General features: G+C 43.9%; 1 protein-coding gene across 1 annotated transcript in view; it reads left to right on the top strand.

Moving 5' to 3' along the window:
- Positions 1-3793: 3793 nt before the first annotated feature.
- LOC138246240 (sulfotransferase 2B1-like) overlaps positions 3794-27313 on the top strand; it is a 475463-nt gene continuing 451943 nt past the window's right edge. Inside the window, exon 1 of the mRNA XM_069200645.1 lies at positions 3794-3923. The gene's annotated coding sequence lies outside the window, so the exon portion shown is untranslated. The remainder of the gene's footprint in view (positions 3924-27313) is intronic.

Below are 27313 nucleotides of genomic sequence, written 5' to 3' on the forward strand. Positions count from 1 at the left end.
GTATTACCTCTGCTGAGATTACCACTGTTGAAATTCACTGCAGGGATTACCACTGCTGAGATTACCACTACAGGGATTACTACCTCTGAGATTACCACTGCTGTGATTACCACTACTGTAATTACTACCACCAAGATTACCAGTGTAGAGATTACCTCTGCTGAGATTACCACAGTTGAAATGATCACTGCAGGGATTACCACTGCTGAGATTACCACTACTAGGATTACTACCTCTGAGTTTACCATTGCAGGGATTACCACTGCTGAGATTACCACTACTAGGATTACTACCTCTGAGTTTACCATTGCAGGGATTATCACTGCTGAGATTACCACTGATGCGATTACTACCACTGACATCACCACTTAAACCAACAATGTTACCGGTGCCCATGGAATAACCATTGCAATGGACCACTGACACTGTCAGATATTTTGGAATCCATGTGCACACTGACCTGGAAATAATATTGCTAGAAAACTATGGTACAGCTCTAAACAAATTGACTGAAGATGTTAACGTTGGATAAAACTGTCCCTTTCCCTAGTTGGCCGAGTTGCAGACCATGTGGTCCACACTACCTGCACTGATGATCTGATTGGCATGGGCTGGGAAGCAACCACAGGTTCGCTGGGACTCCCTCACAGTGCCATATGATATGAGGGGTTGGGCGACCCGACCTCGAGAACTATTACCACGTGGCACAGAGAAGCCTAGGACACTAATGGATATACAGGCCACAGGACCTGCCACACTTGCTGCTGGAGCGCATCGCAGAGGCCCCGCTCTCCCTGCCGCAGGTTCTTTTCCGTAGGCCAAAGTGTAGATTCCATGTTTATGATTTCTTGAATGTCACAAGTAACTCTTGCGCCACCTGCTGGACCAGAAAGCTGGTTATATTTCCCGCTTATGCATTTGAACTGGTGTTTATGGTTCTCACTGGGGCAGGAAAGGGGCGCTGTGGGCGCTCTCACCTCCTTAGACATCCACACTATGAGAGATTTCTTTAAAGATAGGATAATGCAAAGTTGGGATCAGGTGCAGATGTGTATAGCGGCCCCTACTGCATTAATGCGCTTTCACTATCACAGAGCTAGACATGCCATGAGAGATTTGCTTGGTGGAGATCATCACGAACCCTTAGAGCTGCCAGCACTGTCCTCAATCTTACAGACCACTACTCCCACTCGCATCGTATCCAGAATCTGTGCTTATGCCCAAGAAGCCTGCAGGCCTGGCCTGACCAAAGCTAGGTTAGACTGCCAAAGAGATTTACAGCTCGCTATTACTGACGACCAATGGAAATCTTGCTGCTCAGTCACACAGTCTCTCTTAATGGTGGACACAGGACTCATACACTTCAAGTACATAAACAGAGTGTATTATACCCCAGTTAGATTAGCTCGATATGGTCTGAGAGACAATGCGCGATGTGTGCGCTGCAGGGCAGATGAAGCAGGGTTTGTGCACTTGGCCTGGCACTGCCCAGGAGTCTACAGTTTCTGGAGGGAGGTGTTTTCAGGAAGATATAACACGGATTTCTCTACCTAGAGAACCATTATTAGCCCTGCTTGGCTACCACAAGGATATTCCCTCGGCCTGCGCGACATCTTGTGGCCATTGGTTTGCTCTAAGTGAAGCGGAGGGTTGCAATTCGATGGGCCTGCGGGCCAACCCCACTACTGAAGGAGCGCCATGCAGACATGGCCTACTGTAACAAAGGCTCCGACACCTATAGAGAACTGATCCCCTTGTGTAGCGCGCCACAAGACGTGGGAACCATATCAAATCGTTATAGCCACATCAACACAGACGTTGACAATGTCAGAACGGACTTGGTGGGAGAAATGGGCTGTAGTTCTATGCTAAAATCCATTAGGATGCGCTATAAAGGATTGTTTTTTAATGTTGCTGCTGCCCTGCTATATGACTAAAATCACTTATAAGTTTGACTGGAAAATGCCATGAAAGTCAAAAGGTATTTCTGACATCTGTAATTCATATTGTACCCCCTAATTCTGCTGCTATTGTTCTCCGCGAACCTCATTGTGATATGTTCCCTACACAGAGATAGCATTGGCAGTCATTTGTACTTGACCTCTGTAGTTTTTGTTAAATAACATGTATTGCCTACCCCTTGATTGTCATGGCTATGTATATGAACAACTGTATGTTTTTGTTGAAAATTCAATAAAATAAATGTTAAATAAATAATGCAATTACTGTAGCCCGCATAGTTCAGCTAAATTGTGAGAGCACGTTTAGTGAGCGTCTCCTTGCTTTTCATGTTCTGCTTCATTTAGAGCTATTTCTTGTGCAAAATGGATTATCTGGTTTAATTTGGACGTGACAGTGCATTTTGCCCTAGGAAGCTACTGCTAAATGTGGGGAGTAAGTAGGGGGTAAATCCTACACCAAGAGCACGCCCAGCAAAGTGAGCTGCTACACTCACTTGGAATTCATGTTTAGTTGCATAGTATTTATAATATTCTCAAAATTCATTCTTGCGCCCATTTTAGAGTAGGAGAGTGTGTATTTTTGCACTAATAAATACAACTACACACAGAATTACTCTTCTTGCATAATTAAGCTTAAACTCAAGTAATTCTTAGGTAATTCCTCTGTATTGAATTATGTTACACCCGCTCCTACGCTTGAACTGTCATACTCACCAGTTAATGTCTAAATACCAAATGAAACACTGGCCCGTATTTATACTTTTTGACGCTAAACTGCGCTAACGCAGTTTAGCGTCAAAAAATTTTGCGCCGGCTAACGCCATTCTGAAGCACCATGCGGGCACCGTATTTATTGAATGGCGTTAGCCGGCACAAGCAGACCGGCGCTGCCTGGTGTGCGTGGAAAAAAACCACGTACACCAGGCAGCGCCGGCGTAGGGAAAAATGGCGTTAGGGCGTCTTAAAAATGGCGCAAGTCAGGTTGACGCTAAAAAATCGTCTTAACCCGATTTGCGCCATTTTAAACGACGCCCAGACGCCATTTACATGACTCCTGTCTTAGTAAAGACAGGAGTCATGCCCCCTTGCCCAATGGCCATGCCCAGGGGACTTATGTCCCCTGGGCATGGTCATTGGGCATTGTGGCATGTAGGGGGGCACAAATCAGGCCCCCCTATGCCAAAAAAAAATATAAAAAAAAAAAAATGTATACTTACCTGAACTTACCTGAATGTCCCTGGGGTGGGTCCCTCCATCCTTGGGTGTCCTCCTGGGGTGGGCAAGGGTGGCAGGGGGGGTCCCTGGGGGCAGGGGAGGGCACCTGTGGGCTCATTTTGAGCCCACAGGCCCCTTAACGCCTACCCTGACCCAGGCGTTAAAAAGTGGCGCAAATGCGGGGTTTTTTGACCCGACCACTCCAGGGCGTGATTTTTGCCCGGGAGTATAAATACGACGCATTTGCGTCGCCGTCATTTTTTTAGACGGGAACGCCTTCCTTGCATCTCATTAACGCAAGGAAGGCGTTCACGCTAAAAAATGACGCTATTTGCCGATACTTTGGCGCTAGACGCGTCTAACGCCAAAGTATAAATATGGCGTTAGTTTTGCGCCGAATTTGCGTCGAAAAAAACGACGCTAATTCGGCGCAAACGGAGTATAAATATGGCCCACTGTTTGTAGAATTTAGCAAGCACGTTTCCGTGGGACGCAGCGGGCACCATATCAGTAATGAGTTCACGGAACTGGATATGGTACTTTGTGTTCCGACTTGCCTGACCTGCTAATAGGAGGCGCTGCTGGGCGCTTACAATAGTTACATATACACAGTCCTTGGAAAGAGTTTCTCGGCTGCATGATCCACTGGTGTTTAGAGCTGTCTCCCAAGCGTCAGTGCAGGAAAGTGAGTACCAACAAAGGAAACATTGGGACTTTTAATACCAGCCTGAAGAGTTAAACAGGCAGGTAATCAACGGAGTGCAGAAAGATGTATTTATTCCTCATGTATTCTTTGTCTTTAACTATTAAATGCTTGTAATATACTTTGCATGGACCAGATTAGTGTAAAACTAGTGTCTAGGCTTGTAGAGAGGTGCAGATTAGAAGTGAACTGAAAGTGGAGACAGAGGAGGCGAAATCAGTTGCCGTCAGATGATGGGCATGTGTGGTTCAAGCTCTTTGCTGGATTGCAGCATGTTAGAAGAGCCTCCTTGCGAACATTGATGGTATATTAGGACACTAGGAGCCAGGTGGCTGGAATACTGAGCGTTTGACAGAAATGCTATTTCAAACACAGTTGTATGTGCACAACTCCTAACAAAGCTACTATTTAGTATAGACAGCATTGTTGGCGGATGGTTGGGGGTGGTGGGCCAGGACCCTGGAAAAGAGAGTAGACGCAGGTGGGTGGTGCTGGATGTCCTTGCCATGTATCCCACCGTTTCTTTTATAGGGTGCCTATGACAGGGCTTGAGGTTCTGCAATTTCTACATATGTTGGGTGGATTGCGAGTAAGGGTATCACTGAAAAGGTGGGGGTTCAGTGTGAGGGTTTGGATTGCTAGGTATATATGATACAGATGAAATGCAGCTACAGAATTTGTAAGCATAAATATGTCAGCACAGTCGGTGTTGAACCAAACATGCAGCAGGAAACCGGATATGCACCTAGGGTACTTATCAAAATGGGTCAAAGCACTCTTCAACAGATCCACTTTGTTATGGTATATCGACGGTCGTAATAGTTTTCAGAAAATCCGGAATGTATCGTCCTATTTAAATAGATAGAGACAATATAACTCACTGCCAATAGATGACTTACATCCTGGGTTGGAACCTGTGCTTGGCAAAAGATGGAGTCAGTATTGCTTTTTCCCATCTTACAATTCTCATTCAAAGGGAGTTTCAGTTTTAGGTTTCAATAATTGTAATACACTTTAGCTGACTTAACATGCACTTAAACTTTCAGGCATATTATTTTCCACTACATGGATTTCTAAATGAAAAGCATTTCACACTAGTTAACGTATATGTTCCCAAAATAGATGATCCAGATTTTTTTTGGCAATATTATTTAACTTTAAGTGAGAATTGACCCTCACACCATACTTTGGGGAGGCAAATTTAATATCAAGGTGGTAATATCAAGATATCACCATAGATTGGTCGACCCAGACGTTAGGACACACTGTGGGACCTACTCATGCCCCGAATTCCATTATTTTTCAAAAAGCTCTGCTAAATTTATGACGGCATAGGCACACTGAATACAAATAGGTTACATTTTATCTGTCAATCTATGGCACAGTGTCACCCATGGACAATTGGCTGCTTGCTAGAGGCATGGACTACAAAAGGTATATATAGTGACTCGCACACTCTTTGATCATTCAAACTTCCCCAGTGACTTTGACTCTGACTGAGAGGGGGGGCAAGGGGAAGAAGAGTTGTGATTTCTCTCCATGGCAATGTTAGATAAGGTGTTTAAGACGGATGTACGCCAGGCTGTAGTGGAGTGTTGGAAATGGCCCTCTCTACAGAGTCACCCCCATACTTTTTGCCTTCCTCTTCCTATTTTTCCTGGTTAGGGTAGAGCGCAAAGCTCTCCGTCCCTGGTCTGATCTCTTTGTGGGCTTTTAACCACGCCCATGTCAAGCCCATCCTTTTGTTTGGTTGGTTGGCTTGCCTTTTAAAATTAGCTTGATTTGTTTGGTTGGTTGGCTTGCCTTTTAAAATTAGTTTGATTTCATTAGTGAAAGGCATGCATACGTCATGCCTCTTCCGGTGTTTAGCCCGCCTCGAGCGCACCGGCCAACTACTAAAAACATATGAGGCTTTATGTTTTCCGTATGGTTTCTGCACTATTTTTTCTCTTTATTTCGTAGGCAGTGCCATCGCCCTGGGCAGAAGTTGAGCGCTTTGCATGACATCGACCCTGCTACATGGATATTTGCTCTTTTGCTGGTTATTTGCTCTTTTGCATGGATAATTGCACTTTTGTGGTTACATGGATAATTGCACTTTTGCTGTTACATGGATAATTGTACTTTTGCTGATAAATTTCACTGCGAGCGGACTTCTGTTCCCTTTTGTGTGTTTGCTTTGCGCTCATGGTGGCCGTGGGCTCGCTTATGTGAAACTGTTTTACTTTTCAGTTTATGTGGCAAGAAAAGTCCTGTTAGAAGTTTACAAGCTAATAGCTTTAACTCTAGTAAACGTGAGCCCCATTGATTGCAAATGCTTGTTAAATAGATTCTATCCAAGTCCCATTGTTTTATAGGGCCCTAGTCTGCTGAGTAGAAACTAAATGAAGGAAGATGTTTACCTTTAGATGAGGATGGTGCCCCTCAGGAAGGCACTGTGCTGTACTCAGTTCAGAGGTCCTTTTTCTCGCTGAGGATGAAGTGGTTTAAAATATGTTCTTCAGGCAAGCGCGTTATAAACAGAAAATGTTTGAGCGTTATTGACATGCAAATGGAATGAACATATCAGACCGAGAACCCAGCACGAAGGGTTGTATGTCACCACCTAAAATACAACGGAGACCATATACTGCTGCATAGAATCTACTACATTGAAATGAGCCCCTCTGAGATTACCACTTCAGGGATTACCACTCCTGAGGTTACCACTACTGTGATTACTGCCTCTGAGATTGCCAGTGCAAAGATTACCTCTGCTGAGATTACCACCTTTGAAATTACCACTGCTGAGATTAGCACTACTGTGATTATTACCTCCGAGAGTACCACTGCAGGGATTACCACTGCTGAGGTTACCAGTCCTGTGATTACCACCTTTTAAATTACCACTGCTGAGATTAGCACTTCTGTGATTATTACCTCCAAGAGTACCACTGCAGGGATTACCACTGCTGAGGTTACCAGTCCTGTGATTACTACCTCCGAGAGTACTAGTGCAGAGATTACCTCTGCTGAGATTACCACAGTTGAAATTATCACAGCAGGGATTACCACTGCTGAGATTACCACTGATGTGATTACCACTACTGATATTACCACTACTGATATTACTACTGCTGGGATTACCACTGCTGAGATTACCACTACTGGGATTACGACTACTGTGATTACTACCACTGAGATTACCACTGCAGGGATAACCTCTGCTGAGATTACCAAAATTGAAATTATCACTGCAGGGATTACCACTGATGAGATTACCACAACTGGGATTACTGCCTCTGAGAACTTCTGAGATTACCACTACATTGAGTAAAATAGATTCAAGAGTAAGTGTACTAACCCTATGCTAACCTATACATTACAAAGAAACCTTACTTTATACCTACCCACCACCCTATCTTTATGGCTATACAGTGCCCTCTCCTTCACCCAGTGGTTACATTGCGCTGGGGGGTGCCAGTGGGCCCACCTGTACATATTTTAGATAGCCAGGACTCTTCCACTCTGTCCCATGGTGGTCCTATTGGTCTTTACAATGTATGGGCCTGCCCTGTCCGTTAGTCCCACCAAGGTCCAGGCATAGATATGACTGTAGCGTTCTCAATTGGCAGGGAAATCAAGCGCTTCATTTTCCTGCATCCATTCTTATGTTAAACCATTCTGTGCCCATGGAAAGACACGCTTTCATTTTCATAAAATAATATTTGTACCCTGGAACAAGTCCAGCATATCCGGATTTTTATTGAGTATTTCACAGTTTTTTGTCCCTGTACACAGGCATGCTTTCAGTTTTAGGTGGACCAGCCCATTTGATATTTTAGTAGATGCTGATTTGTTTCACTCTTTGCCTTTTTTTTTTTCTGGTAGAACACAAAAAATGTGTTCTCATGACATCGGACTTCTGTTTCCTTTTGTGTGTTTGATTTGCGTTCATGGTGGCCATTGGCTCGCCTATGTGAAACTGTTTTACTTTTCAGTTTATGTGGCAAGAAAAGTCTGTTTAGGAGTTTACAACGGTAATAGCTTTAACTCGAGTAACCATGGTGACGCGGAAATAAAAGTTTTACATTTATTAGCGCAAAAACGTAGTACTGCAATAATCGAGTGTGACTTTAACCGAACTAATAAAGATTGTACGGGGACAAAATGTGCCCTCAGAGTAGTTTGCCAACATTTATAAGCGTGCCTTATATAACGTGATGTATTAGAATTGCACTAATCTGACATAATCGTAAACGTGTGCTATGATTTGCTTGTTTAAAATGCTTTAGCTTAGCCTAACTTTAGTGGAGGCTTCGGCCTAGTTGCTTGTCTCACGGTTTAGATGCTCGTGTTTTTCCAATGTGCTATTAAACGTGTATTTCTGCTTGAAGCTGTACTTTTCCACTAAGATCGTTCACATGCTTATCTTAAGGTTTCGTGCCAGCCCGGCATTTTTCTCTTTGCTCCAAGGTCAATCTGCAGGTGCGGACAATGGAAGCTCTGAAAGTGAGTTAATTGGTATAAAATGTTGCAACTTACGTTCCCGACTCCAAGGATAATGTATGCTTAAGTAAAAGCTTGTAAACTGTTGTTTTTGATTGGTCAATTTGAAGCTAACCTATGAACCCTCCAATGGAAGACCCTACTGGATTTGAACTGTTGTCTATAAAAACCAGGTGCACGAGGAAGAAAGCGGCCATTACCTATCAGACATTATTGCCTATCTTCTATGATGCCAATTGATGTTCGACGCCATTTTGAGAGACTTTGATGCTTTCTCTAATCGAGAGAAAGAGACTTTAAATAATTCTGCCCCTAGAGACTTTAAACTTTGATTTGCCCCTTTGCATGAAGTAGTAGTTTATCTTGCCGCTGTGAGGCAATTGCCCCGCTCACCCTACCCCTATGTCCCCGTCCCATGCCGATCGAAGCCGGTACCTGCGAGACGAAGACTTCCTTGAATGCTGATTGAATTTGGTAAATATGAAAGGATAAAATGTACAATTGCATTGTGTTTTCTTTTTAGGTAACCCAACTGCTGATTTTTGATAAGAGCCCTAGTTAGGAGTTTTCCAAATTAATGTTGCTAAATTGTTTTGCATGAAGTCCCACATGCTGATGCTAATTTGAGGTTAGGTGAGGATTCATTCGTTACACGATGCAATTTGAGACCTTGTTATGCTGATCAATGTATGCAATTAGTTCATTACAGATTATTGTTTTAGTAGTATGTGTTGCCATTATAGAAGGCATTATTATTCAAATGCTGCATAGATTGCATCTTTTCCGCCGTTATGGACAGCTATTAATGTTCATTTACATTTATCATTTGGTGTTGAGACACATTTACATTGTGCTAGCTTTGTTAATATAGGGAAATAAATTCACTAACTTTGCATAAATTGGTGTGGTTATTCATGGCCGAAAGGTCATGGTTTCGCCGAAATGTATTCTGGATTAATTGTGAAGTGTTATGTTGAGCGGGGAACTGCCTATGTTCGTTATTGATTACTGACTATTGATTATTGATTTGACAAAATTGATTTCTCTCTCGGGTAAGGAGAGTCCCACTTAGCCAAAAGATTCGTCGACCTAAGAGCGTCCAAAATACAGGTAAATTATATGGTCGGAACGCTCTATCAGTAGATGGTAGCAGAGGACGGTTTCGCCTTTTGGGACCCCTACTCGAGAAGTACATGGTGTTGAATTAACGGTTACGCCCTTTGAGACCCCTACTCGAGAAATATATGGTGTTGAATTAACGGTTTCGTCCTTTGGGATCCCGCTCGAGAGGTTGATTTAAATTTTTCTTGGGTATAACAGATTGAGAGAATGATGATGGGCTAAGTCCCCCGCGACTTTCCCGGGATCTTGGAGCTTGCGAATGGAGAGAAGGGAGATGTGGAATCAGCGTTGGTGGTACTTGTGACGGTATGAGTGAAGTTAGGGTTTTGCGCTTGCACAGCTTATTGCCGCAGATTGTGTGAAAAGGTTGCGAGGATTTTTAAGAATAGCGGAGGTGCGACTCCGAGTGTAGAAGTAGGGAAGTCGTCGAACTTCTTAGAGAATAGCGGAGGTGCGACTCCGAGTGTGAGAGTAGGGAAGTCGTCGAACTTCATGTGCGTGTGGCGCTTTGTGCAGGAAAAAGGTCCACGTGGTTGTTGTTGTTGAGACGGGCCCTGCGAGGTCAAGAGACTCCGGAGTATATTGAAAAGTGTATGAGACACTTGTTTTATGTTGTGGTCTGGTCGGTTTAATAGGTTGACCGGGCGTGGTCAACGAGTCGGTACGTGTGTTAAGGGAGTGAAAGAAACTTCGACTTCGGGCTTTGACAAATTCTAAGTGCACTAGAATAGATCACTGACAAGTTGAGAGCAGAGTCTGCGGGTCAGATTTGCTTGCGAACGTGGGGACCGAGAAAGATGGAATAACTGCCGAGGCTAGTGAAAAATCCCTAAGGTCCTGAAGCGATTGTGTTACCCCTCCTGTAGTAAACCGACAGATCTGTTTTATATTTTTGGTAGCTCGCGATACATGCAAGAAGTTGTTACGAGAGGAGCTGAGTGAAGGAGGACTAGCCGCGAGGCTTTGTCTGCCGCAGTGTGTGTGAGTGTGACGTCACTAGGAGCCGCGCTGGGATAGGTTGGTTGCAGAGAAGGGTCGCGCACGGATTGGACGCAGTCCGTGGGGCTCGATTGGAAGGGGAGAGGCAAGCGAAGAGTATTCCGGGAATTAAAGTCACCTATTGATTACAAATTTTGTGAAATAAAGACGAGAAAATGAAATTTTTGAAAGCATTCAGGAGTGCGATGAAGGGAGAGTCTTACATTAAAGCGAGCGTAGGAGAAGAGACGCCGCCCGAAGGTGCACCAGCTTATATTGTAATGGAAGAAAAGGGGGTAGCTCCGTGTCTTTGGCTAAAGCAATGGCACAAACTGACAGAGAAACATGGGAGCGTAGCGTTCCCGATCCATGGGACATTCAATATAAGGATTCTAGAGAATTTGAGATTCGCGATGTATGACATGAAGGTACCTCCAAGGCCAGCACAGTTTGAGGCTCTAGCGATTTGGGAACTAATAGCTAGACAGCAACAGCAAAAGAAGTTCGAGACCAGGATAAGAAAAGTAGAAAAGACACTAGCGGACGCTAGGTGGGATAATGCACAGAAGGTGTGGAGGTCAGATGTATTGCAGGGGATAAAATTGTTTCCCGCAATTGCTAAGGAAGAAGAGGCGACAGGCAAGAAAGCTACCTGTAAGACAAACAGGAGGTGTTCCAAAGATAGAGAGGACGAGTCAGAGGATGAGGAGTTCATCACTCAGTTGTTGAACGACCGTCCACCACCTTATGCAGAGAGTGAACAAGGTCCAAGTACCAGTTCTGCCCCTCCGGCACCGGTACAGAATAATGAAACCCCGAATTCAGAAACGCCATCGGGATCTAAGGACCCGAGCTTACTGTTCACCCCGCAGATACCGCAGATTAGGAGAATATATCCAGATGTGCCTGTGTTGAAAACAGCAGAAAATTATCAGCCGCAGGTCCCAAGATAGTACAGCAGTGACAACAGTACGGGAATGGTTCTAGACCCAACCGTAATGGGGGTGCCTCAAAAGCAGATGCACGGGGAAATTGCACATGCTCAGATGACAGGGAGTCAGATGGGCATGCCGGCAATGATGACCCATGGTGTGGGAATGAACATGCCTCAGAACATGGGGAATGGACAGAACCCAGATGCGATATCCCTACCTATTACTGTAGGTCCACCGGTACCTTTGTACGTTCAGCCTAACTCAGGCATGAGCGGTCAGGGATCAGTGATGCAGAGTGGGACGGAAAGGAGGTGCATAGAAAACACTCCAGGAATAACTCCGATAGCGGTTCAGCCAACTGGATCCGGATCCTTGATGGAGTTTAGTCCCATATGTGCTCAATCAACAGTGGTGAGGTCGAGTCCCCCACTGGTGATACCGCTATCATCGAATACTGAGAAGCTGCCGCAACCATCAATGGCAGTCGATGTGAATGCTACACTGATGGGGTTGAATGCGCAACAGCTGTCACAGTGGTTCAACAGTCTGAATTCCACACAAAGTTCAGCCAGTGGGAAGGGAGAAGACTATCTGAATAGGGTCAGGTTGAACATGGAAGCAGCAGAGTTGGTGGAAGGGACTATGGGTGTGAATAGGTTAGAGTCCTACACAGAAGAAGAGCTAAGGTACCTATGTCCCAGGATTACAAGAGAAGTGAACAAGGTGCATAGAAGGTTGCAAGAAATAGCTGATAAGAACGGAGTTGAGATAGACAAGACAAAACACTTGAGCAGGAGCTATAGATTGGATTTTGGGACCACAGATTTTGAACACATGAGGTCAGCAGGCATGAAAACGCACCTTAGAGAATTGCTGCAGAGTGCACAAGTGTGGAGGTGCTTAGATAAATGGGAGAGCAGATGGGCGAGGAAAAAGGAAAAGAAGAAAGACAGTGTCCCAGAGCACGATGAGAAAAGGCCACAGAGTAGTGATGCAGTAACTATGTTACCAATGAGGGAGACAGCAGGGGGGAAATTAATACATGTACCGTGGCACAGAAGCGACATCCAGTCCTTTACGGATGATTTTCCCAAACTGAGAGAGAAGCTGATTGAATGGTATCAACAGACTGATAGGTTTGTGAAGCTTGCGAAATGTCTCTGGGAAGACCTGAACACTCTCTTTGAGATTGTGGTCCCGGCAGATTTGTGGGAGGATTGCAAAAGAGCTGTGGGTTGGCCGACAAGTGAACCAGAGAGAGACAGGGATACAGGTGCACCATCACCTATGGTAATGAGTTTGTACTATAAGGTGATTGAGCACTTGAAGACGAAGGTTGCCGCGAAGAATGTGGATTGTCAGAAGATTGATCGAACTGCCCAAGAGGCTAAGGAGTCGATTCACAGTTACTATGAGAGATTGTTGAAGGCGTTCAAGAACTACAGTGGTACTGAAACAATTGAGGCGAAGGACATGCTTCATTTTGTGTTCAGATTTGTGGAAGGGCTGAGACCAGAGATAAGTCAGATGATAAAGTCGCATTTGATTTGTTGGCAGTCGAAACCGATGGATGAGGTGTTGACGTACGCGAAATACTGTAGCGACGAAATTGAAGTGAAACAGAAAAAGTTGAAAGAGAAGGTGATGGTCATGCAACTTAAGGCAGCTCAGACAGGTTTGCAAGGGTTGCAAGGTTTCTCGCAGCAGATACCGCAGATGCAGCCGCAGGGAAATATGGTGTTTCAGCCACAGGTGAGAGGCAGAGGCAGAGGAGGCTTTGGGAATAATGGTCCGGATTTAAGCACTGTTGTGACTCCGAATGGTGTGCAGGGATTGAAAAAGGTGATGCCGTGTCACGTGTGCGGAATCGTCGGACATTGGAAACGCGAGTGCCCGATGGTGGTGCAGGAAGGTGCAGGTGTTGGTCAGCAGAACAATGATGTCAATGCATTCCAGACAATGAGGGGACCGAAAATGAGAGGTCCAAACCCAAATTTTCAGACCGTAAATCAGCTGCAGGGATTACAGCCTATGCAGCCGCAGCAGATGCCCCGTATGCAGATGCCGCAAATGCAGCCAATGCAACAGCAGTTTCCCATGGTACCTAATCAGCCAATGCAAATACCTTTGGCACCAATGAATCAGCAGCAAGTGATGGTTCCTCCACAGGTCTCGGGTCAGGTGATGAATACAAATAGCACAGTACAACAGTTCCCATTACACAGTGAGAATGGAATAAACAATGTGTGGGAGAGTGAAAGTTCAGAAGAGGAAGGAGATTGTGTGCTTGCAGCATCCTTGGAAGTTGATCAAAAGGGTCCGTATGTGGAGGGAAGAGTAATGGGTCATCGTGTCTCATTCTTGGTTGACACAGGAGCCACACGTTCAACTGTTAGGAGCATTGAAGTACCAGATTTGCCCCTCTCAGGGAGAACAGTTCAAGTAGTGGGAGTAGCAAACAGGCACCTGACGAACCCAATCACAGACCCAGTACCAGTCAGAATTGGTAACTATCAAGGGTCACACAGTTTTGTGGTATGTGACACAAGCCCGATAGCACTGCTAGGGAGAGACCTATTGTGCAAATTGGGATGTTCGATTATGTGTTCGAACGATGGAATTAAAATTCAAACGAGCAGTGATGGGGAAGAAGAGGACAGCGTAGAAGGGGACGAGATGGAAACTGTCAATTAAGAATATCCTCTGATTAGCCTTTTCCCGATGATAACTGAAGAGGATATTCCGGCTGAATTACGGGAAACAGTAGGAAAAGAAGTGTGGGATATGACAGGGAAAGAGGTGGGATTGGTGAAAGGAGTGGAACCAGTGAAAGTGACAGTAAAACCCAATGCAACCTTTCCCCAGACCCCACAATACCACATGGCACAAGACACCCTCATGAAAGTCGCCCAACTAATTGACGAATTTGTAAAACAGGGAGTACTGAAAGAAGTGTTGAGCAGTCCATGTAATTCACCAATCATGGGACTGATAAAGCCGAGTGGAAAGGTCCGAATTGTGCAGGACCTGAGAAAAATAAATGACATTGTAGTCAAATGCTGCCCTGTAGTACCAAACCCAGCTGTGATAATGTTTCAAATACCTTGTGATGCCGAGTGGTTCTCAGTCATCGACTTGTCACAAGCATTCTTTTCGGTGCCTCTTCATGAGGATAGCCAATTTCTCTTCTGTTTCAAATTCTTGGACAGAGTTTACAGTTGGTGTCGAATTCCTCAAGGGTTTTCTGAGTCACCGTCAATTTTCAATCAAATTCTAAAGAAAGACTTGGAAGCGTTAAGGTTGCCATTCGAGTCAACCTTGGTACAGTACATTGATGACTTACTGGTCGCATCAAAGACAGAAAGCGACTGCACAGCCGACACCATTGCCCTACTGAACCATTTGGGAGGGATTGGACACAAGGTGTCTCCTTCGAAATTACAGTTCTGTCAGAAGAAAGTGAAATATTTGGGTCATCAAATAGAGAAAGGGTCAAGAAGAATAATGAAGGAAAGAATAACAAGTGTACTTCAAATGAGTCCACCAAAGACGAGGAGGGAGGTGAGGAAGTTTTTGGGAATGGTGAGCTACTGTCGCCAGTGGATTCCCAACTTCTCGGCTCTAGCAAAGCCTTTACTGAAACTGACCCAGAAGGATGCATTGGATGCGATTGAACTGAAAGGAGATGAGATGGATGCTTTTATTGAATTGAAAGAATGCATGTGCAGGGCTCCAGCTTTAGGTATGCCTGACTACACGAAGCCTTTCACACTGTTTTGTCATGAACGTGATGCATGTTCCCTGTCTGTCTTGACCCAAGCCCATGGTGGCATAAACAGACCAGTAGCATATTTTTCAGCTACTTTGGATCCGGTCGCAGCAGCACTTCCAGGGTGTTTGCGCGCCGTAGCAGCAGTTGGTATCAGCCTCACTCAGAGTGAAGGAATAGTGATGGGACACCCAGTAACAGTTATGGTCCCTCACTCAGTTGAGATACTTTTGACCCGCTCCCGAACGCAACACATGACCGGAGCAAGACTCACAAGGTATGAAACAATAATTCTGGGCTCAACGAATGTGCAGCTGAAGAGGTGCACTACGTTGAATCCAGCAACCTTGCTTCCCGGTGAAAATGCTGAAATTGAGAACGCTGAGGACGTCGAGCACGACTGTCTTCAGGTGACTGAATTTTGCACAAAACCTCGACCTGACATCAAGGATACTAAGCTTGATGAAAATGACCAAATTGTTTTTGTTGATGGGTCATGTTTAAGGGATGCAATGGGAGTGTTGAAAGCAGGATATGCTGTATGTACTGTTGCAGGTGTTTTGGAAGCGTCCTGGCTTCAAGGAGTCTATTCCGCACAAGTAGCAGAGCTTGTAGCCCTTACAAGAGCATGCCAACTGTCTACATTGATGAAGGTTACCATTTACACTGATAGTCAGTACGGGTTTGGAATTGTGCACGACTTTGGGCAACTATGGTCACAGAGAGGTTTCCTGACTTCTTCAGGGTCCCCAGTGAAAAACGGGTAGAGAATAAGGGAGTTGTTACATGCCATTCAAATGCCAGCCGAAATTGCAGTGGTAAAGTGTAGTGCTCATACGAAAGGACAGGACTACGTTTCTCTGGGAAATGCATATGCGGATCAAGTCGCAAGATTTTGTGCCTTGAACTGTATATTGCTCAAAGATTAATGGAATTCAATAAGTGAGCCAGAGCTTGAACCAGCTGAAGCATTTGCTCTGAAGGTTGTAGATACAATGGATGAACTAAAAGCATTACAGAATAGTGTTAAGGAGGAGGAAAGGGTTTCTTGGATTAAGGCACAATGTATAAAGAGACCAGATGAGCTATGGGTTTCAAATGAGGGAAAATTTGTCTTACCAAATAGTTTCTTATCGCAGCTAGCGCGGTTCTATCATGGGCAAGCTCACCTAGGGAGAGATGCCATGATAAGATTGTTCAAAACTGATTGGTTTAACCCCAGATTCCGACAAGTTGCAGAAGCAGTCTGCCACCGTTGTGTCACTTGTCAGCAGATGAACCCAGGAAAGGGAACGGTTGTGAACATGGGACACATTGGCAGAGCAGCAGGCCTGTTCAGTCGAATGCAGATGGACTTCATTGAGATGCCTGTGCATGGAGGTCTGAAGTATGTGTTGGTGATTGTGTGCATTTTTAGTCACTGGATTGAAGCATACCCCACACGTAGAAATGACAGCCTTACAGTTGCAAAACTATTGTTGAGGGAGTTGATACCACGTTTCGGATTCCCGATCTCTTTAGAATCAGATAGGGGAAGTCACTTCAATAACGAGGTGATAAAGTTACTTTGCGAAGCGCTGAACATTGAGCAGAAACTGCATTGCAGCTATCGCCCTGAAGCCTCAGGACTGGTGGAACAAATGAATGGTACACTGAAATCGAGAATGGCGAAAATTTGTGCATCGACAAATTTGAAATGGCCTGACGTGTTGCCTTTGGTGTTGATGTCAATGAGAAACACCCCTGACAGAAAGACTGGATTGTCCCCGCACGAAATCCTTATGGGCAGGGCTATGAGACTTCCTGCAGTTCCCGCAAACATGCTTTTGAATATTACAGATGATATGGTGTTAGACTACTGCAAAGGTCTGGCTGACGTGGTCCGCTCTTTCTCTCACCAGGTGGAAGCCACCACCTTGCCACCGATCCAAGGTCCAGGACACACACTGAAAGCAGGTGACTGGGTCGTGATAAAGAAGCACGTCAGGAAGTCGTGTCTGGAACCCCGTTGGAAAGGCCCTTTCCAAGTGATCCTGACGACAACTACCGCTGTGAAGTGCGCGGGAGTTCCCAACTGGATTCACGCCAGTCACACAAAGAAAGTGTTGTGTCCCACAGAAGAGGAAGTTGAAGCGCTGAAACTGCCAGTACCAGCTAAAGTGCCGAGCACTGAGACAGAGCAAAATAAAACTGGAAGGGAACAAACAGAAAAAGAGGAGAGAGAGACATTCTCTGAGGACGAAGCAACAGATTCACTTGGGGAAGACCAAGGAGAAACCTCGGACAGCGACGACGCAGCTGAAGGTAGCAAAGAGCCTGAAGCAGCCGAAAGTAACAGGGAGCCTGAAGCAGCTGAAAGTGACAAAGAGCCTGACGAGAGTAGCGGTGACAACGGGCTCGAAAGAAGTGAGAAGGCAGGAGAGCCTGATCAGAGGAGGGCTTTCCCAGAAACAGACGATACAGAGAGAGGTGCAAAAGAAGGAGAGCCTGATCAGAGGAGGGCTTTCCCAGAAGCAAACGGCACAGAAAAGGAAAAAGAAAACGTGACTGATTCCCCAGAAGAAGGGGACAAGGAAAAACAGAACGAAACCGTTCAGTCTTCTTCAGAAGAGAGCGCAGGTCCATCGGGTGGACACAGTGCAAGGAAAAGACTGAGCATATCACCAGCAAAACCAAGGACTAGAGAAAAGTCGAATGACAGTGAAGGGCCAAAAGTGAAGGAGAAAAGAAAGGAAGTGTCTGTCGTGGTGCCGACGTCAAGTGAAGGAAAAGACTTGACCAAAGAGGAAAGCACCAGTGAGGCAGAATCAAAGAGAGAGGCAAAATTGAAAAGGAAAAGAATACCAAACAGAAGGTATTCCGGTCCAGAATGGGCATATGCAGTCAATGACGATTGGACCGACGAATTTGTATCTCTTAGCCTCGAGAACGAAGAAGAAGAGATACCAATAGAAAAGAAAAGTTTTATGGACGCTGTTGATTGAAAAGCTGGTAAATGACATTGCTTGCTATAATCTAACGTGATACAACCAGCTGAGACATTGCTGAGACATTGCTAAATCGGATGAGACATTTGTTAACCGGATAAGACTTTGATAACCTGATTGACTCTTAAAACCGAATTGAGACTTTGCTGCTAACCGATAAGTGACTGGCCTCCTGAAGAAAACTGTGTGAACATTGCGCTTGTTCAGCTTTGTAACTAATTGCTAAATCGTTTCTTTTATAAGTGTTTTCAGCTCTCTGATTCTATACAGATCATGACTAGGTACGCTACACAAAACGGTAGAATGAAATATTGTAAATATGTGTGTATAGGCTTGGTAGTTGCATGTGTACTAATAATAATGGCAATAGTGCTTGGAATGCGTGGAAAGGGTGAAAATGAGAAAATTGATGCTTCCACTTTTGCTCCTGTTACTGTCACTGAACTAACTGCATTGAAAAAACTAGAATTAGATGAGAGACACTTGCATGAGAAAAAGGAACTTTCATATAATGTTTTCTATCGCTTGCTAACAGAATACGTGGAGACTATGGATGCGCAAGATTGTTACGTGTGCACACAGATACCGACATCGGTAACGGAAGGGGTGACTTATCATCACATGCCTCTTACATATGGGATTACATGTAGTATAGTAACTTCTAGATTTTATGGTCAGACTAACATACAGTATTTTTATTCAAATTATGATGTTACCTTTGCATATGTTCCTATAATCACGCAGCTTAGCCAGATTGCTAAAGATTGGGATGCTAAAATAATGAGGGAATTTTTCGAGCCAATGCTACCTTTTGAAACGGCTCACGCTCATAGAGAGAATCTTACCTGCTCGCTCACTGCAGTAGAAATAAGCTTTTTAGATCGCACAGATGATAGAAGGGCACAAATGAATGCGAAATTAGAAAAGGAGCTTCATGAGAGGACTTCAGTAGATAATGATGCTTTTGCTGCAATAAAAACACAAGGGAAAATAGCTTTAGATGCTTGGCATGTAGGAAAATTTTGTATATATCGTGGTGAGTCTTACTATGATAATATTTTTGTGGGTGCGAGTGAATGTAAACACACGTTTATCTTTAAGGCCAAATGGACATTCATGCTGAACGGACTTGACCCTGTCATACCAGGTGTATATTACATTTGTGGGCATAATGCCTATTATCGTCTTCCAAAGGGATGGTGGGGGAGATGTTATTTGGGTATAGTGTTCCCAAAGGTTTATCAACTGGATGACCCATTGGTGATTCCAAAGACGTCTGGATCTCATCGTATCCAGAAAAGAGAGACCGCAGCTGCTGTGGTAGGAGATATATTTGGAGCCATGATTCCTTCATTGGGAGTTGTGCTGAATTCCATCAAAATAAGAAAGTTGTCTACTATAGTGGATAACATGTTGACAAAGTTTTCAGGTGCTATAATCCTGATGGATGCTGAACTTGCAGCGGAAAGAGCTATGACTCTTCAAAACAGGCTTGCTCTAGACATTCTTTTAGCAAAGGATGGCGGCGTTTGCAAAATGCTTGGTGCGCGACACTGTTGTACTTATATTCCTGATAATAGTGTGAAGATTAAAACAATGCTTGCTAATCTAACAAAAGAAAGTGCAGATTTGAAGGAATTGAAAGAACCAGGAGTTTGGGAGAAAGTTGGAAAGGGAATTGCGTCAGTGGGAAGTTGGATAGGTGGAATCTGGAATGGAATTTTGCTAAAAATAATACAGGGAATTCTAATAGTTTTAATTTGCATATTTGGAATTTGGGGAATAAAAAGAGGAATATTAATGATAATGCAAAGAATTAATACAAATTAATACAAAGCAAAAACAAGGGGAACTAAAAGGCAGAGAGAACTGACAGAATTTTAATGGAATAAAATTTGTGGGAATGTTTTGTGTGATGACAAGTAGTCATCAGAGGAGGGATTGGTGACGCGGAAATAAAGGTTTTACATTTATTAGCGCAAAAACGTAGTACTGCAATAATCGAGTGTGACTTTAACCGAACTAATAAAGATTGTACGGGGACAAAATGTGCCCAAAGCGTGCCTTATATAACGTGATGTATTAGAATTGCACTAATCTGACATAATCGTAAACGTGTGCTATGATTTGCTTGTTTAAAATGCTTTAGCTTAGCCTAACTTTAGTGGAGGCTTCGGCCTAGTTGCTTGTCTCACGGTTTAGATGCTCGTGTTTTTCCAATGTGCTATTAAACGTGTATTTCTGCTTGAAGCTGTACTTTTCCACTAAGATCGTTCACATGCTTATCTTAAGGTTTCGTGCCAGCCCGGCATTTTTCTCTTTGCTCCAAGGTCAATCTGCAGGTGCGGACAATGGAAGCTCTGAAAGTGAGTTAATTGGTATAAAATGTTGCAACTTACGTTCCCGACTCCAAGGATAAAGTATGCTTAAGTAAAAGCTTGTAAACTGTTGTTTTTGATTGGTCAATTTGAAGCTAACCTATGAACCCTCCAATGGAAGACCCTACTGGATTTGAACTGTTGTCTATAAAAACCAGGTGCACGAGGAAGAAAGCGGCCATTACCTATCAGACATTATTGCCTATCTTCTATGATGCCAATTGATGTTCAACGCCATTTTGAGAGACTTTGATGCTTTCTCTAATCGAGAGAAAGAGACTTTAAATAATTCTGCCCCTAGAGACTTTAAACTTTGATTTGCCCCTTTGCATGAAGTAGTAGTTTATCTTGCCGCTGTGAGGCAATTGCCCCGCTCACCCTACCCCTATGTCCCCGTCCCATGCCGATCGAAGCCGGTACCTGCGAGACGAAGACTTCCTTGAATGCTGATTGAATTTGGTAAATATGAAAGGATAAAATGTACAATTGCATTGTGTTTTCTTTTTAGGTAACCCAACTGCTGATTTTTTATAAGAGCCCTAGTTAGGAGTTTTCCAAATTAATGTTGCTAAATTGTTTTGCATGAAGTCCCACATGCTGATGCTAATTTGAGGTTAGGTGAGGATTCATTCGTTACACAATGCAATTTGAGACCTTGTTATGCTGATCAATGTATGCAATTAGTTCATTACAGATTATTGTTTTAGTAGTATGTGTTGCCATTATAGAAGGCATTATTATTCAAATGCTGCATAGATTGCATCTTTTCCGCCGTTATGGACAGCTATTAATGTTCATTTACATTTATCATTTGGTGTTGAGACACATTTACATTGTGCTAGCTTTGTTAATATAGGGAAATAAATTCACTAACTTTGCATAAATTGGTGTGGTTATTCATGGCCGAAAGGTCATGGTTTCGCCGAAATGTATTCTGGATTAATTGTGAAGTGTTATGTTGAGCGGGGAACTGCCTATGTTCGTTATTGATTACTGACTATTGATTATTGATTTGACAAAATTGATTTCTCTCTCGGGTAAGGAGAGTCCCACTTAGCCAAAAGATTTGTCGACCTAAGAGCGTCCAAAATACAGGTAAATTATATGGTCGGAACGCTCTATCAACCACGAAACCCATTGCATTGCAAATAAATGTTATTTTTTTGCTCTTGTTGGCCTTCGGACTCCGTGCACTTTACCACCGTTAACCTGTGCAAAAGTGCTTGTACTGTCTCCCTAAAACATGGTTTAATTGATTTATGTCTAAACACCACTTTAAGGACTATTTGTAGAACTTGGCAAAAACGTTTCCAAGGTATGCAGCAGGCACAATATCAGTAATGTCCTCGCTGAAATGGATATGGTATTTTATTTCGACTTGTCTAACCTGCTGGTGGGAGTTGCTGCGGTGCTGCTGGGCGTGTAGGATAGTTACAGCTATATGGAGTCCTGGAAACAAGTGTGAGAATCAGCTGCATGGTCCACAGACGCCTAGAGCTGTCCTCAAAGCATCAGTGCGGGGCAGTCAGTGCCAACAGAGGAAACATTGGTGAGCCCGACTCGGGAGTTTTTAAGTGGGGAGCATTTTGCACTAGTCAAAGAATTTGTTTCCAATATAGATGATCCAATCTTAAAAAAAATATGATTTTAGTATGAGGCAATATTAACATGAAGAGGGTAATATCAAGCTATGTCCATGGATGTGCCGACCCAGACATTGAAGCACAATCTGGGAGCTACTCTTGCCCTGAATTCCTTTATTTATCTAAATGCTCTGCTGGACATATGGTGGCATAGGCCCCATAGATCCAAAGAGGTTACATTTTATTCATCAGTCTATGGCACAGTGACATGCATAAACTTATTGGCTGCTTGCTGGAGACTTTGACTACAAAGGGTATGTATAGTAACTCGCACACTCTCTGATCATTCCCCAGTGACTTTGGCAGTGACCCTGACGGGGTTGGGCAGAGCCTGGGGAGTTGTAATTTCTGTCCATGGCACTGTTAGATCAAGTGTTGAAGGCAGAGGTACGCCGGGCTATAGTGAGATACTTTCGAATGAATGTTGAATATTGTAATTGTCAAAGCTAAGACTGACCGACATCCTAGGATAGTCTTCTGCTTTTATCGCAGTCCAAAGCTAAATGCCAACGTCCCATCTTGGGGCTTACCCATTTGAGAGATCTTTACCAAGAGATCACATTTATATCACACAAATCAAAGCACTCAGTGACTCCACCCCCAGATGATTTTCTATATTTTAGGCTCCAGGGTAAATGCAATCGATATTCCTATGCACCTGTTAGAGCCGTCAGATTTTAAAGTGCGTTTGCAACTAATTACTATCCCCAGCCCATGTCAGCTAATCCTTTGTTTCCACGAGGAAATCCTGAAAGAAAGAAGTCCAGGGTCTGGCTAGTAGACATAACTGGGAGATATCATAGGAGATGGGAAGTGGTGATATTGCTATGCGCACAATAAGGAAATGTCGAATGATGGCAAGCATAAAACCCCACATTTTAAATTCTTGCATAGGTTGTACTGCACACCAGCTATACATACAGCTTTTGGGTTAGATGTAGATTAAAGATAGATTGACTGTGGATACCCAGATGCGGATTTCATTCACCTGACATGAATGTGCCCTTTGTTGCAGTCATACTGAGTTGAGATATTTTCTCAAATGTCTGGATAGTCAATCAGGAAGTGGCTCTCCCCCCTAGTAGGATCTCATGAGGTACATTAAGGAACAGGCGAATACCATTCTGATATACGCTGAAATAGCGTTCCTGTTGGCGTAATTCAGCTTGGTTGATTGTGTGTACTTAAATTGGCAGGTGTGTAGCTTCGGAAGGGAGGGGGTGTTGGGTGTTACACCCCCCTGATAAATCTATTTTCTACCAAGTAGTTGGGTGCAGGTGCTTTCAGTCGGGTATGGTGAGGTGTTGCATTTCACCAGGAATTTTGACATATACACAGACAAAAGGTCACACACATTTTCTCCTTCTTCGTTTTGAAAGTCTTAAAAAATGTTGGTTAGTTTACAAAATATTGGGATTCCTCTCTTAGTACCCCTACCAATCCGCTGTTCTCTCCCTTTTCATTTCCTCTTCAGCTCCTCTCATGTGCCCTGCTTGTTGTATAATACATTTGACCATCACATGCCAGCCTAATTGTTGGAATATTTGAAGCTCCCCCACCCCCAATCTTACTGACCAAAGGACAGCCTTGTAAATTGTGCGACTGTTTGCAGGACTAGATAAATTGCGATGCTGTAATTTATGCTTTTATGCTCCCTCAAATTTCCTGATTTAGGGACATATATTTCTCACTACTATCATACCTAGGGAAGTTGGAGGGTGGGACTGCGGAAGCAGAAGGCTGGTAGACTAAGGACACAGGAATGAGTAGTACACTGTTTGGGGAGCACATGTAAACTCACCGAGTATGATATAAAATGTCGGCATTGTAGGACTGATGTTAGTTTAAAGGCCCTTCTTGGTTCACTGTTCCCATACAAATGTACTTGTAATCTTACTGACTATTGCATGTGAAGGCAGGGGCGGGTCCTCCATTAGGGGGAGGAGCGTTGCCCCCCTGCCAGCAGTGGCAGCTGCAAACCTTTTCTCCCCCCAAAAACTGTGTTTTATAATTTTTTGGGGAAAAGGGGCGGGGCCTCAGGGGTGACGAGCATTCCCCCTCAAAGCGCATGTGTGTTTGGCCAGCTGTCTCGGGCCGGCCAAACACACATGCGCAGTGGGCTCTCTCCAGCCTGGCAACACAGTTGCCGGGCTGGAGAGAGTCTGCACAGGCTCCTAGTCTGCCTGGGAGTGCCCTGACTGGGCTCTCCCAGCCAATCCTGATGCTGCTGTAAGCAGTGTCAGGATTGGCGCAGGGCAGGCTGGGAGCCTGTGCCTGCAGAGGAGCGGATGGAGCGGCGGCAGCAGAGGTAAGTGGTTTTGTTTTTAATTATTTTATTATTTTATTATTTTTGTTTTTATTCCTCCACCCTCCCCCCCCCCCATGCCGCCCTGCCCCTTTTGCATGCTGCGAGCCACGGCTGTGTGGACGTAGTGGAATTTCTTGCTGTGTACGGAAATATGCATTATCCCTGTATCTTTATGCATACTGGTCTATGTGTCAACATTGCTGAATAATTAAAATGAAAAAAAATGTAATTCAATAATGTTTCACCATACAGTGAAACCTCAACAATAAGCCGATTTTGCACATGTATAGCATTTACGGGTTCGCTTAAGGTTGCAGCTGTGACTTCTAGCTTTCCCCATTCGACCCCTGGTACTGCCTTTGCGACCCTTGGACTCGGAGGTGGTAAAATCAGTGCTAGAAAGACAGGGTCACCTCGTTCTTATGGACATAGGTAGGGGCTCCAATCGCCTTGCCTTTTTTACCATTTGTTGTAATTTTCCTATCACACCAATAGTGAATAACAGTATATCCTTCACTATTATGGTAATATAAAATTGAGTACAATTAGTTAGAATATGACCCTCCCTGTAAACTGAGGTAAGTAAGAAGTGTTTTTAAGTGTATGTTGTGTTCATATGTGCAGGTAAGTGTGTTTGAGTGAGTGTGCGTATGTGTGATTGTGTTTTTAAGCATCTGTGTGGAAGTGAATGCATAAGTCAAATGGCGTGTGATGTCACTAACGCTACCCCGGGACTTTCGGTGAATTGACGTTCATGGCTGCAGAAATGAAAATAATTGTTTGGACATAAAACATTTGCATGGGCTGAATTGTTTTGTTAAATATGCCAATTCTTGGGTTTACAATAGTAATGTTGAAGGAGTTGAAAGTGATTTTTTTCAGGTGAGCAGGGTTAATTAAACCTCATTTTTTTGAAGTAGCTGTACAAATAGCAAGGCCCTTGAGATTGACCTTAGTGGTATTAGTAAAACAACATATGTTGCCATATACAAATATGTGAATTCCAATTAAAGCTGGCTGTGATTGCGTTTATTTTGAAGTGTTAGCTTAATAGAAAGTATGAAGACTGTATTCTGTTTTTTCATAACAATTTATTTGGCCCATCTTGATGTATATGTGCATTGGTGCATGTCTAAAGTTCACTAGGTTTTTTAGTGTATACAGTGTGAAAGAGCTCATCTCGGAAATAAGCTACAGGTTGCTCCCACTGGCAGCATTTGTGCTCTGAAAATATTTCTAGATTTGAAGATAAAAACTTTGACTGGAACAAACATCCAAGTGCAGTCTGACTGCTTGAATTTGTGGACTGGCCTTGCTTGTAGCCTAACTCCTGATTGAACCTTTGTGACTATTCAGTGTTCCACAGTGAACTGTTTTACCAAGTAACAAATGCAGTAACCAAACATGCTTCTTTCTGTAATTTGTAAGTAATACTGCACTGAATGTGGCATTACTGCACTTATAATGCAGTAAATCCACTCTACAATAAGAGGCAATCATGTCCATGTGCCAGTTACAAAAATGTGCCTCTATGCCCATTAATGTCAACGTGAGAAACATATTTCTACATTTTATTTATCATTTATTGGTTGAGAATTTCAAATCTAGGGGGTACCACGCTTCCAAATTGAGATATATTACTTATTCATCAGGGTATTACTTACATAGAACATCTCTTAAGATGAGCTTTTCATATTTTCCTTACACAAATAGTGAACTATTTGTTTCTTTTGATTTCAGCTGGGTAATTTTTCCTTTGCCAGGAAATTTGAACCCCCCAAATACATTTTCGTTGAATGGTATTTTTCTCATTAAAGTTTCTCTACAATTATATGTGGGTTGAACATTCATGTTCTTTATTTGGTTTGTTAAGCACAACACCACAAGTCTTTTCTCTGCCAATTGTTTTGTTGCTGTCAACATGTGAGGATTTGCATGTATTCTGTGGTATGGTTGTAAGACATTACCATGTGATACACTCACAAAAACTGTCTTGGGTCCAGTCAGACAAATTTGCAAAACCTTGAGCTCAACCTTGAGTGGCTGTGGCTTTTAAGAAGAAATTAGTGTAAAGCATTAAGAAGCACCAAACAATGAAATAAGAAAGTCACACACCATGAAAGAAATCCAACACCAATCTAAAAAATTAGATTATATTTTTAGGAATTTTTAGAGACTAAGGCCGCCAGACTCGCAATGGCAGTCGGACCGCCGTAGTCGTGGCGGTCGGACTGCCGTGGTCGTGCCGGTCGGACCGCCACATTACGACCGTGGCGGAGCCACCACGGTCCAACTGCGACACCGCCAGGTTGCTGCCAGTCGACGGCCTGGCAGTCTCTAGGGTTCTAATCTTCCAGGGTGGCGCTGCATGAAGCGCGGCTCTGGGAATTATGACTCCCCAATCCGCAAGCCTTTTTTATGTCGGTTGGACCGCCATGGAAAGGCCTGCAGAATGGGGGTGTCGGGGGGGGGCCTGGAAGCCCATGCACTTGGCATTGCCAGTGCTGGGGCCTTATTGACAGCCCTGTCGTGCTTTCCAAATTGCCACATTGCCGCAGGGCTCGATTACGAGCCAGCGTTAATGTTAAGGTCCTGTTTACTGCTGGGCTGGTGGGCAGAAACACTGTTTCTGCCCGCTGGCCAAGCGGGAAACTTGTAATAGGGCCAGCATTGTTCTGGCCACACTGGTGGTCAGATGGCGATATGAGTTTGGCGGGCAGCCTCTGCCGCTGACCAAACTCATAATGAGGGCCTAAGACCTCAAAAGTATCTAGGTTGTCATTGAATTTATAAGTCTTGTGATTGTGGCTGGCTATCCTATGGAAT

Source organism: Pleurodeles waltl, chromosome 7 (genome assembly GCF_031143425.1).
Source record: "Pleurodeles waltl isolate 20211129_DDA chromosome 7, aPleWal1.hap1.20221129, whole genome shotgun sequence".
In the NCBI taxonomy this organism is placed as follows: Eukaryota; Metazoa; Chordata; class Amphibia; order Caudata; family Salamandridae; genus Pleurodeles; species Pleurodeles waltl.